The sequence below is a fragment of the Ursus americanus genome, chromosome 29, assembly GCF_024610735.1.
Source record: "Ursus americanus isolate L20-20 chromosome 29, mUrsAme1.1.p, whole genome shotgun sequence".
NCBI classification, from domain to species: domain Eukaryota; kingdom Metazoa; phylum Chordata; class Mammalia; order Carnivora; family Ursidae; genus Ursus; species Ursus americanus.
This window is the reverse complement of record NC_142155.1, coordinates 12,806,595-12,820,146: the sequence shown is the minus strand read 5'-3', so window position 1 is coordinate 12,820,146 and position 13,552 is coordinate 12,806,595. Positions and strand designations below refer to the sequence as shown.

The 13,552-nt window shown below is 36.2% G+C and overlaps 1 protein-coding gene across 2 annotated transcripts in view; it reads left to right on the top strand.

Moving 5' to 3' along the window:
- Positions 1 to 13,552, top strand: part of COL19A1 (collagen type XIX alpha 1 chain) — a 286,447-nt gene that overhangs the window by 76,465 nt on the left and 196,430 nt on the right. The window lies entirely within an intron of this gene.

Sequence of the window (13,552 nt, the reverse complement as noted above, 5' to 3'; positions counted from 1 at the left end):
TTATTTTTAAATAGAACAAAAACAGCACCATTCCTTTGTTTCATAAAACGTCATGTAATTGGACAGCCACAAGAAGGGAAGGGGGAGAAATAATCTCAAATTAGACAGTCTTGCCCGTATTTAGTTTTCTGGGCCGTGATCAGTTATTTGCTTCTTCAATAAGTATTTTAGAGAGAATGAGCATCTATAATAATTATGACAAATTATACATGTTGTAAGCTACTTGCTAATTACTTTCCCTCACAGAACTGTGAGGAAGAAAAAAGGATAGTCATATAGTAATCATATAATTGAGGAGAATTCCATTAAATGATGACTGCATTTTAAAAGACGATCTCTCTTTTTAGGGATCTTTTGAATATTTTTGCTTTAGAATGACAGTCGTTGCCTTTAAATAAATGCCTTATTTATACATGTTCCTGTTTTATTAATGGGACTTTACCTGTAGAAATAAGTGAGAATAAGCAGCAAGGAAACAGATAAATTCTCTGTAATTTAAAGTCTCCATCTCACTAAAATCTTAGTAGTTATTTTGATATTTTATATACATAGTTGGTATTGCTCAGTAATAGATTCTCAGAGGCTATGAAGTATAGGAAACATTCCATATATTTGGCTTCAAATATTTCCCTTCTAATTCCTCATACCTATTAATTGCTTTCAAATAGTCAATTTCACCATGAGGTGAAAATATTTATGGAGAATTATGGAGATAACAGGAAGAAATAAAGCATCAAATAGAAAAGACAATACCTTGAATGAGAATTATAGTTCAAATGGTTTATAGCCAAATGTAAAATTCACATAGTAATCCTTACAATAAAAATATATTCTGCTTTGATTCAAATACCAAATATTCGAGTTTTTTCAGTGTTACGTGCTACATATTCTGATCTATGACCACATGTATTTTCCCAAAAGATAAATAATTAATGCCATCTTTTTGTTTCTATTAGAAACTGTGTTTCTAGATTAACGAAATAAGAAAAGTATGTGAAGCACTCATTTCTATGTTTCTTGTACTGCTTACAGCATTATTTGTTTTCTGAACAAAGACTGTCTATTTTTAATTGTTTTATTAAAGTATATGTGGGGCATCCTGACTGGATGGGGGGCAGGCAATGAAAGAATTCACCCAAGACAGAGCAAAAGAGATAAAAGTTTATTGAATACACTGCAAGGGAACAGTGGGCAGACCAGCAAAGGAGAGACTATCTGCCATGGGGTGGTAGTGAGGAGCTACAGTTATAGGTCAGAATAAGGAAGTATAAAGATGTATGGAATTTTCCCTTTTTTGCTAATCTTAGGGACTGTGCCTGGTTGTAAGTAGCCCATTGGTCAGTTAGGGCCTATGGCTTAATGAGCTTGTTTGCATTCAGCCCTGTAATCCCTGTGGGCCCTTTTGCCTTGCTCAAGTTTCCATCACTCAAGCCTGTTGCCTAAAAGTGGCCTCAACAGTATAGTTGGTGCACAATGTTACGTTACCTTTAGGTGTACAACATAGAGGTTCAGCAAGCCTATACACTATGCTGTGCTCACCACAAGTGTAGCTACCATCTGTCGCCGTACAACACTGCTATGATACCACTGACCGTACTCCCCATGCTGTACCTTTCATCCCCATGACATACTCATTCCATAATTGGAAACCTGTACTCCCACTCCCCTTCACCCATTTTGCCCAGTCCCCCACCCCCTAAAAGGTAATTTAATTTTAATTTCAATTCTTTGTGGAAGACTGAGTATATAATTACAATAAGACCTACCTTTCTTCTTTAATTGCCTTGTTGTGGCCTTTATTGTGTTTAAAATTTGACTGTTTTGAATGATACAATTCACTAGTTGCAAAACAAAAGAATTCAGGGAATTGTTGTTGTTCAGACATGTGGAACCTACCAAAGGCACATGGTTACCAGTCAAACAAGAAAACACATATCAACTGTCAAAGAGAAAACACTGTGGGATGGTCTTTGGATATCTTCATAGTGATGATACCACTGTGTGTGATGATACTACTGTTTTTCTTGATGGCCAGAAAACTACCCTGCAGGCCGTTTAACTCTTAAGCCAGACTGACCAAGTGGTTCCTCAGCATGTCTAATGTGGTGTCCTTAGTCCAGAGAAGAACTCGTGAAACTCAAACAAGTATAGCGGGTCTCATTTGCAAGTATATTCCTGAGTTTGTGGCAACTTATGACAGGGAAGAAACTCATGTATTACCTGGGCAAGCACAATTAAGCCAAATCAGTCCTGAAATGAACATTATTTGAAAGACTGGTTCTTTCTCAAATAACTTATCCTGGCAGGACTCTCCCTGAAGAGAGCCACTCTCAGGTTTGCCTTTTTTTTTTTTTTTTTTTTTGGTTTATCATTTAGATGGATAGAAAGACCCCATCCCATTGCCCTGTTGTCCCATTGCCTGCTGCCAAAGTCAGGTGAGAATCGCTCAAGGGTCCTTTGACTCTAACAGCATACCTCTTGAAGCAGGAGGGAAGAGGTCTATATTCTGACTGAGGAATAGACCCACAGCTGGGCTCTGTGTTCTGGCTTTTCTGTTTCTATAGGAGTGATCTCAAACATCCCTTCTTTTGGGGACTTTCCTTAGGTCCTTCAGTATACTTGGAAGTGTTATAGGGGCTACTACTAGTGAACAAAATGGAGATTCCACCCTTGAGGTGACAGTTATCCCTATACTGCCAGCCTTCCCAGCAATGCTAGAGCCAAACTCTTTTTTTTTTTTTTTTAAGATTTTATTTATTTATTTGACAGAGAGAGAGACAGCCAGCGAGAGAGGGAACACAAGCAGGGGGAGTGGGAGAGGAAGAAGCAGGCTCATAGCGGAGGAGCCTGATATGGGGCTCGATCCCATAACGCCGGGATCACGCCCTGAGCCGAAGGCAGACGCTTAACGACTGAGCCACCCAGGCGCCCCTAGAGCCAAACTCTTACTATGTGACCAAATGTAAATGCATGAAGTAAGCTCCGACCATCACATTAGAAAAAGGAGATTTAGCAGGGGTTCATTAAAGTGATCTTCATTCCTAAACCCTGAGTCCAGGTTTTCACTTTAGGTCTTTGTCAAAATAGGAGGAATATTACTTGGTTACATTATGAAAAGAAGAAGCAAATAGAAAAGCAAATGTGGACATCCGCATCATTATAGCAGTCAATATCTTTAAGTAATTGGTTCATGTGATTGGGTTTGCTTTTAACCCAATTCTTTTATGTTGTCATTCAAGCCCTGACTTAGTTTAAAAACTGATTTCTTACGTGTTAAGCTTGATTCTGCCCAACTTTATTGTTAAATATCATTTGATTGTGAGAGAGAAACATCCAGTGACAACTGCTGCTCATGGCACACTTTTCCTGACATTTTCTCTACATTTTCTAGCTAAAATGTAGTCAATTTTGTTCATTCAAGAGTGACATTTAAGTTAACGTGGGTACATAGGTAACAAATCTTTACTAGGACTAAGACGTTTTAGCTAGTGTGGAACTTTTCCATTTGATGAATTAGAATGATCTTATCCTTGAAGATTTCTTAAGTTCAGTGAAAAGAAAAAAGGACAATCAAATGTCTTTTCTTCATGAACCATCTGGCTCAGGGAGATGTGGATAGTATCCAACCTTTGACATTCTGTAGCCAAGAGTGTTCATGGTTAAGCAGGTTCTGACTTACTCTTATTTAAACGTATGGCCATTGCCTACTTCAATCGTCTTGATTACTGGTCTTTTCTTCCACTGAGTTAAACTCGTAATAATAAATGTGACGGCAAAACTAACAAATGCATATGGCTCCTGCTTTCATTCATCTCTTAAAACTTTAGAAAACTGGTTGCTGTAAATTTTCAGTGACTTGTGATTTTTATTGTCTTGTTGTTACCAGAATGTTATCTCAGTCCTGAAATGCCATAGGACATAAAATAGTTATTTAAATTGGAAAATTATGTTTAAATATTTATTTCTCTGGTTTTATAGCTGTTGCAAATATTTTACCTGACAAAATCCACTGGAAAAACATCCGACAGATCCCTATTCTTTGTTGGTTTGTTTAGTGAGATATCATCGTAGAATTCTGTACAAAACATGATACTCAAATGAATAAAACTATTGAAATGTCTATTATAATGTAGGACAGAGTACAAGAGTACTTTATTACTCCAAAACTACCTGGGGTGATTTATAAATAAGCCATGTATCCAATCATTTGTATTTCTTCTATCAGCAATTAACATCAGGTAATTTTCAAAGGACATAACTCAAATTTTCATTGGCCAGCCTAAAATAAAATATATATATATATATATATATATATATATATATATATATATATATATATATATATATATATATATTTACTTATTTGGGGGAGAGGCAGAAGGAGAGGGAGAGAGACTATTAAGCAGGCTTCACGCCCAGGGCGAAGCCCAACACAGGGCTCAATCTCACAACCCTGAGATCATGACCTGTGCAGAAATCAGGAGTCGGACACTTAACCGACTGAGCCCCTAAAATAAAATATATATTTAGACTTAGTATTGATGTTATGTATGATGTACAGTCTTTTGCTTTTGATGGACTCTTTTGAAGATGTGATAGGAGAAATAGAAAACGCTTACTAGAAAATGTCCTTACTTACCTATTTCATAACTTAATCTATTCATTTTGGTTTCTAGTCAAGTGAGTGTTAAAGAGTAGAGTGTTAAAGAGGAATAATAATTTCCTGTTATTCTGTCGATGTTTGTTTTATTTTTTTTTTAAAGATTTTATTTATTTATTCGACAGAGATAGAGACAGCCAGCGAGAGAGGGAACACAAGCAGGGGGAGTGGGAGAGGAAGAAGCAGGCTCATAGCGGAAGAGCCTGATGTGGGGCTCGATCCCATAACGCCAGGATCATGCCCTGAGCCGAAGGCAGGCGCTTAACCTGCTGTGCCACCCAGGCGCCCCTGTCGATGTTTGTTTTAGTATCAAAAATGTATTAACACCTGTGACATATAATATATAGGCCTGATATGTAAATGCTAGGCCAATGAGAATGATGGACAATCTATTCAGTAGCATTTTATTGATTTATTTCTCATAGATTGATTTAAACTTCATACTCGACTCATAACAACCAAGGTTAGAAGTTGACTATTTTTATATTAGTGCCACAAATAATTTTGCCTAACAGTAAGTAACTAAAATATTGACTTCTAGCATTAAATATCACGAGACCTATAGTCGGTCAGGCAAGTAATAGTCATCATTTGCTACTATATACAAGAATTATGACTTCAAATAAGCCAAGACCTTTAATACCGGAAGATATTTTCTCTTTATATAAGTTAATTTTTCATTCAGTTGTTGTTATGGTAATTGCATATTAAACTTGAATTGAGAATTCAGACGGGTAACTGTGATATTTTAGCCATTTAAAATTTATTGGAGAATGAGAAAAAGCCCAAGTGAGTAAGTCTATGCAATATGCATAAACTATTTTTCAGAACATTCAGGGAGCAGCATCTAGGTGATTCAACAGAAAACGCACATTCCTAGTTTCTGGAGTACCACTCCAAAGAGAGCTTAGACTTGACACTTCATTGTGGAACTGATGGTGACCCATCATAGAATAAATGGATTCACATTCCTTGTGTTCCATGTTTCAGTCCAGCTCTGCCATGACAGCTGTGTGAATCTGGACATGTCCCTTACTTTCTTTACAGTGGTCTCCTTTTCTATAAAATAAAAGTAATTTCTGCTTCATGAGATTGTTGTAGGAGTGAAATGAGTAATTAATAATTAAAAGGTGCTCAGTAAAGGTATCCTCAACAGCCAAAATATGAAAAAAATTAAAATATTGATATTTTGAGAAAAGTAGATTTGATATTATATCTACTTTTTATTTCCCTAATACTACTTTCCAATTTTCCTTCTAAATAATTAAACAAAGACAAGAGGGTATATTAGTTAGCTGGCTAGCAACAAATCACCTTAAAATTTAGTGGTTTAAAACAACATTCACATATTTAGCTCATGACTCTGGTTTAGCAGTTTAGACGGCTTAGCTCAGTGATTCTTTGATGTCAGCTGATCTTGTCTAGGTTTGCTTAAATATGTCTTTTCAGCTGGCTGATTGACTGAAGGTGGCCTGTCTAGGTTGGGCTCTGATAGACAACATGTCTATTCCAAACAGTCTCTCATCCTCCAACAATAATTCAATCTTGTTTTCAAGGTAAAAGCAGGGGTCCAAAGGGAGTGAGCAGAAGCATTTAAGGTTTCTTAAGACCCCCAGCTCAGAACTTGCGGGCCATCACCTCTGCCATATTATGTCGTTGGCCAAAGCAATTCCCAAAATCAGCCCAGATTTAAGGGCTGGGAAAATAGATGCCACTTCTTGATCATATAAGCTGCAAAACCATATCACAAGGGGTATGGATACATGGAGGGGTAAAACTGGCACCATTTTTGTAATAAGTTGAACACAAATGAGATAAGAATTTTCTTATTTTAATATAAGTTATTTACTTCAGAGTAAAAAGGTTGAATAGGTTTAGCAAGTTTACTTCATTCTTCTTCTCCCATGACCTGCAGTATAATCTTAAAGTTATGTTTACACAATGGGTCTTGGAGACTGTGTCAAAAGATAGTCTAATATTTGAAATGGTAGGGATGCTTTATGCATAATAGGAAAATATTATTGAAAAATAAGACTCTTAATTGGAATGGGACTAGAGAAATACAATATGTCAATTATTAAACCAAGGAATTACTTAGTACTTTTACGTAGTCTCAAGTGTTTATTAATTTTAGCTAAAATAAAATTGAGACCAGAACAACTGGAAAAAGCAGGTCAGAGTTGAAATGTATTTTTAGGATTTCACTATTAAAGCCTTCTTGGCAATTATGCTTAGTATTTAAAACTAATGCAAGAATGCTAAATACTGTTATTATAAATATAGCACTTTCCCATCATCACTAAAACAACTGTTGACGTGACACCTTACTTCCTGTTAATTCTCTCTTGGTTCACCTTGTAGAATTCCACTGAATATCAGTGTTATGCAATTGTTCTATTTACTCTGGTAACGTGTAAAACTTCTACAACTTTTAGGAAGGACTTATGTGTTCAATTTGACAGCTGACTCAAAAAATGAAGAGAACAGATGGAGTAGAATAATAACTATAATTTAAAAAATCACAGCAATGTATCTGTGGCCAGTGCCAATTGGTATGGAAGCAACCATGCCAGCTTACAATTAGCCATGGTAGCAGGCAATTGGGAAGTGTAATGGTAATCCCACAGCCAAGCTAGAGGCTTAACGTTAGTCATTGCTGATTGTGTGTCATTTTCTTGTTCTTCACAGTGCTAGTGAAAAACTCTAGATTATCTGGAGTATGTTTAACCCTCTGTTGCTGCATCTTTTAATAGTGGTTATAGAGAAAGTGAAATGCCAAAAAAAAAAAAAAAAAGAGGGACATGAAAAAATGAGACTAACCATCAAAGGGTGCAATATTTCAAGAATATTAGTTTTTTAAAGTATTGTTCTTAATGATTGCATAATATTTCACTGTATGGAGATACAATATTTTATTTGACTACTCCCTTGTTGTTGAAAATTTAAGCCTTTTAATTTATTTGTGTTTCATTTTTTAAAATGTGTTTTAGCTAGTGCATATAATGCAGAATTAGCATACTTTGGCAAGCATCTTTAAACATATCTCTTGTTCTTTCTTTACTAGATTTCTGGAATTAGAATTATTGGGTTGATGTGTATGGACATTTTTAAGATTCTTTTTTTTAAGATTTTATTTATTCATTTGAGAGAGAGAAAGAGTGGGGTGTGCAGACAAAAGAGCATGAATGTGGAGGGGACGGGTAGAGGAGGGGGAAGGGAGGTGGGAGGAGGTTAGAGGCAGAGGTAGAAGCCGACTCCCCAGTAAGGAGGGAGCCCAACGTGGGGCTCAATCCCAAGACACTGGGATCATGACCTGAGCCCAAGGTAGAAGCTTAACTGACTGAGCCACCCAGGTGACCCTGAGATTCTTGATACATATACTCAAATTACTTTCCTGAAAGTTTTTTTTTTTTTTTTTAAGATTTATTTATTTAGAGAGAGAGAGAGAGAGCATGCACATGTGCAGGGAGGAGGGGCAGAGGGAAAGGGAGCCTCCCCACTGAGTGCACAGAGCTCAATGCAGGGCCCAATCTCAGGACCCTGAGATCATGACCTGAGCTAAAATCATGAGTCAGATGCTTAACTGACTGAGCCACCCAGAGGTCCCAGAAAATTTATTTTTTTTAAAGTTAGTTTACACATTCACATGTAGTGGTTGTATCCTCATTCTATCCTCACTAGCTTTAAGTATTACATTTTTTAAATGTTAAAAATTGTTATCATATTATTTCATTTTAACTTTTTATTCCTTGTATTTCTTTAACTATCACATTAAACGTTCACACACACATACACAAGATAACAATCCTATGTTATATATGTTATAAATATTCTCATTTTAAGGTTTGCTTTTAATGTTTATTGTACATTGAGATACAGAAGATGTAAATTTCTTGGGTAATGGTTGGTCTTTCTTTCCCAATTTCCTTAATTACTTCTGTGATTTGAAATCCTATGCTTTCAAGAAATCCATTAAATATACACTCATATTTTCTTCTAGTTTTGCCTTTATACATTGTAACCCTTTCTTCCACCTAAAATTTATATTGGCAACTATTGTTAAGATGAAGATTACACTTGATTAAACAAGTTACAGATGACAAAGTAAAGAGCATTCAGAAAAACTTCTTACACCTGGCTGTGAAGGGGACAACAGCAAGGACAGTAGCTGGAGGGGGTGTAGATTATTGAAGAAGAAAACCTTAATGCACCAATATCCAAAGCAAGCATGAGTTCTTTTTTTTTTTTTTTTTTTTTTTTAAGATTTTATTTATTTGAGAGAGAGAAAGAGAAATCACAAGTCGGGGGTGGGGGTGGGCAGGGGCAGAGGGAGAGCTAGAGGGAAGAGCGGGCTCCCTGCTGAGCAGGGAGCCCAACCCGGAGCTCAGTCCCAGGACCCTGGGATCATGACCTGAGCCTAAGGTAGATGCTTCACTGACTGAGCTACCCAGGTGCCCCAAGCATGCATTCTTGATAGGAAAATATTGTTGATCAAGGCAAGACCTGAAAGAAAAGTACAGACCCAGCTCACTTACACAGAGAGTTGCAAATGTCTTATACTTCCCAAGGGATATCAAATTTATGCCAATAATGATATAATATTTAAGGAATACTCATTAAAATTAAGAACAAGACAAAGGTACCACCATTATTATTTAATATTCTGAAATTTCTGGCCAATGCCAATTTTCCTTCCAAGTTATAGTTTAAAGCTACCCATTTCTATCTGTATCCCCCAATACTACCAAGCTGTAATCATTTATGAGTCACCTCTCGACTAATCTCCCTGTCTTGACCCTTGCTCTTCTCTCACCCATTCTTTAAGTTAAAGAGATGGAGCTTTACAAAACAAATCATGTGAGTCTAATGTTTAAAACATTTAGTTGTTTTCATTAAGTTAAAATCCAAAATCCCTAGTATGTCCTACAGAGTCCTGCATTGTGGCCTCAATTTGCCTCTTAGAACTCATCTTTCCCTACAACATCCTCCCCCTCCCTTCTCCTGCTCCAGCCAAGTCAGCTTTCATTCAGTTGCTTGAATTCACAAGCTCTTCTCTGCCTCAGAACAGTCCACTGGTGTGCTCACTGCTTGAACTGCTTTTCCCTTCACTTGGGTAGCCTCTATCATTTATCACCACTTGCAAGTCATTTTCTCAGAGGAGCCTTCCTTGATACTCCCATCAAAATCTGTTCCTTTTGTTATAATTTTCATTATACCTTCAACGCTCCACTCCACCTATATAACACTCATCACTATTTAGAATTACACTGACATGAGTGTTTTTTTTGTTTGTTTGTTTCTCCCAGTAGAGTAGAAACTTCAAGAAAGCAGGAACCATATACGATGTCTTTATTTCCAACACCCAGCATAATGCCTAGCACAGAGAATAATTCAGTTAGTTAATTTAATATTACAGGAGATTAGTGTAGACAAGTTTAAGTTGTGTTTCTTTTCAGCTTCCGGAAGTATTTCATAATTAATATTTTAATTCACTTAATTCAATATCAACCCTTTTTCAAACTCCTGCTATTGAATTCGTGAGTTAGAGTTAAAGATCAAAATTCATTTTACATGTATGACCCTTGGAATTGTGTTTCAAAAAAGACAATATATAAAACATTAATATATTTAATAGTATACTAAAGTGTGCAGGGAAGAAATTGGGTCACATATTTCTATTTTTCAACATTTGTGAAACACATTGCCTTTGGCAAGTACTATTTAGTTCCTTATTCTATTAAATATCATCATACTGTTCTTTTAATACCACATATTACTCTGTCTTTTTAATTCAGTAGTAGTGTTAAAGGTTGTCTATTGATTCTTGTGTCATAATTTTTAGTTGCAATTACAGTGGAATTTTGGAACTATTGACCATAGTGACCTTAGGTTGGTTTTGTTAAGGAAATTTATTCAATAACTATTTTATGTAATTTAAGGACAAAGAAATATGGAAATTCTGGGGCACATAATGAGAGATAAGTAGAAAGGGCATGATCCTCATTTATATAATGATTAAGACAACTTGACTTTAGATAGTTTCTCATTAATCAGTGCTTGAGTATTCTAAAAGGGTGGTTTACAATTTGTCTCAATTTTGCTTTTTGTTTGGCCTTTATTCCAATTATCCTGTTTCTTCACTCCAGGGTCTGGTGTTGTCTCAGATTTCTACTCTTGCGTTTCAACCCCCTTTCCCAGAGACTTAACTTTACTTTCCCCTGTGCTCCCCTTTCCTCAGCATCTTGTGAACCTTGCAGTCCTTTCTTTCCCACCTGTTTCCTTTCATCCCATCTAAACGTGACTTCCTTTTTAGGTTACTCTCTTCCCATTTTTATTTCAGGAAGCTCTGGGAAAGGAAGAGAATTTTTAGTATAAATATATGAATTCATGAACAGGTGACTCTAGAGTATTTTTTGTACTCAAAACCAAGGAAGACATCTATTACCCGTTTTCCCCTCACACCTGAGCATTTCCTAATGAGATTGCATTTTAAATTAGGAGTAAAGGTAAAGGCAACCCTACATTTGGTGACAGAGTGTTTAGCGTATAAAAAATATGTGGTTTTTAAAAAATATTTTTCATGAAATGGATTTAAAAATTAATCTAGCTATTGCTTCTGCTTAACATAATCATCAAATATTCATCATCTCTAACTGTTTTCACTAAATTTCAGTTAATAAATGTACTTTATTAATCAAATCTCTTTGATGGAAATGATTCCAGATGGTGGGAGGATAATTAATTCAATGTCACCAAACATTAGATGACAGGTGCATTATTTTTATTTAGAAGCCACTGGCATGTGAACTTTCACATTCAGTGTAAAAGCAATTCACTGTATAGTAATTGCTGAACAAGTGTGTCCCATTGGACTTAAATAACAGAATTCCCCTGCACAGAAAACAGAGGTGTTAGTGCAGCTGCTGTTCTAAGTGGATGTTGTGCATTAACTGTGTGACACGTTATTGTCTGGGCTTATGAACATCTATTGCTTCTTAGTTTAATATCTTATAGAAATTATTCTTGGTTCTTATTTTTCCTTACTAATCTTCACAATCCCCTTTAAGCCATATAAGTAACTCCCTATCAATGATCTGTTCTAATAGCAGTTGAGGATAAATGAGAGAAGATACAGAAAGCAATTAACATTTGCTTTGTTTTTTCCACATTTTTCCTTGTTCTTCATGTATTGCTGATAAGCATACCATAAGATCAAAAATAAGGACAAAATGCTAACGCATTAATGCTTTGGGCAAGCATTTTGGGGAATGTTATTTTAAGTACCTGCACTTGTCCGGCCCTGGGAAGGAGTGTGGCAATGCAGATGGCTTCACCCTCTGGCTATATTCCAGGGGCTCACTGATAGTGACCCTGCCTGTCACTTAAGGTTTACTTGTATATACAGATGGTTTACAGAGCTGACGTCTTGGTAAAACTCACAGGGCTGAGTCAGCCAATATCACCCAGTAGATAGAGGTCAAATCAAGGGTTCTTCCTTTTGGAACTTCAGAGCTCATCTACATTGACGCTCATCTGTTATCCAGGCTTTGCTCATTAATGCTCATAAGATAATTCCACGTTCTTTATTTTAAGCCAAAATCTAGTCCCTGTTACTTTGGCCAATTTATTCCAGTTCTAACCTCCTGGAAAAATGCATTCTCAGATTGTTCCTTCTTCCAAGTTACTGACAACTTTCTGGAGAGTTGAAGATAACTAATGTGTTCTCTTGAACCATGTTGGTATTTCAGGTTTTTCCACTGTGCTTTGTGGATCCTGGTTTCTGGGTCCCTCATGTTCCTCACAACCTTCATCTCATGATGCTGTGGCTTGTCAGTCAACTGTTAGTGTGATGTTCACAAGCAGAGAAGTTCTTCTATCGTGTTTTGAGCAGTGAAGACAGCAGGCAGTGTAGTAGAGTGAAGGAACCTGGGTTTAGTAGAGCTGAGCCCTAATCCTGGCTCTACCTTTAGCTGATTGCATGGCTGTTTCAGAGTCATCCTCTGGTAAAGGAGAGCACTAAGCTAGGTTACCTCTGGGATCACAAATGTTTAGAGGTAGAATGGATATCAAAATGTAACAGGTCTGAACTACTCTCAGGCAGTTTTTTTCTCGAATCAAAATGCAAGCACTTACATATATATGTGCTACCTTTTATTTTGGGGTTTTTAGCCTAGTGTTCTTACTTGTCAACTTTTAATTCTTGATTCTGACATCTATTACAGTAGTCACTTTTTTCAGCTTTGTAACAGCCATGAATTTTGTATACATAGATCATGAGTCTTTGAGTAACTCATATAAATACTGAATAAGACAAGGCCTGGAGTACATCTCTTTTGCACACTATTGGAGTGCTCTTTCTAGGTGACAACTAAACATAAATGAAGATAAAATTCATATATTTAACCACTTACTCGCTTACTTCATTACAATTTAACTCACATTTATCCAACACATCTCTAGAAATTTTGTTAAAATTCTCATTGAATTAAGCCAATCTCATAACATTTGCATGATTTTTGTTTTTGACATGATATACCTTCTTGATCTTCATCTTACTCTTTACTAATAACATAAAACCAATTCATTTAATAATTAATTTTAGAATTTTGTCAGGAATCAATATCCCGCTTACTCATTACTCATGTATATTTTTTAAATGAGGAAACATTATTGAATCTTGACCTTTCTCTCTTCAAGATTCTCACAAATCCATATCAGTGACTAATTCTCATGAACTCTTAGTTATCTGTCCTTTATCTGCCCTCTCCTATCTTAATGTCTGTCTTGGTCTCAAGGGTAGTTAGCTAGAATCAGTGAATGAAAAGATCTTCAATTTGTTTTCAAAGTAGTTTGATGCCAACTATAACCTAATGTGATATTGAAATTTCCTTC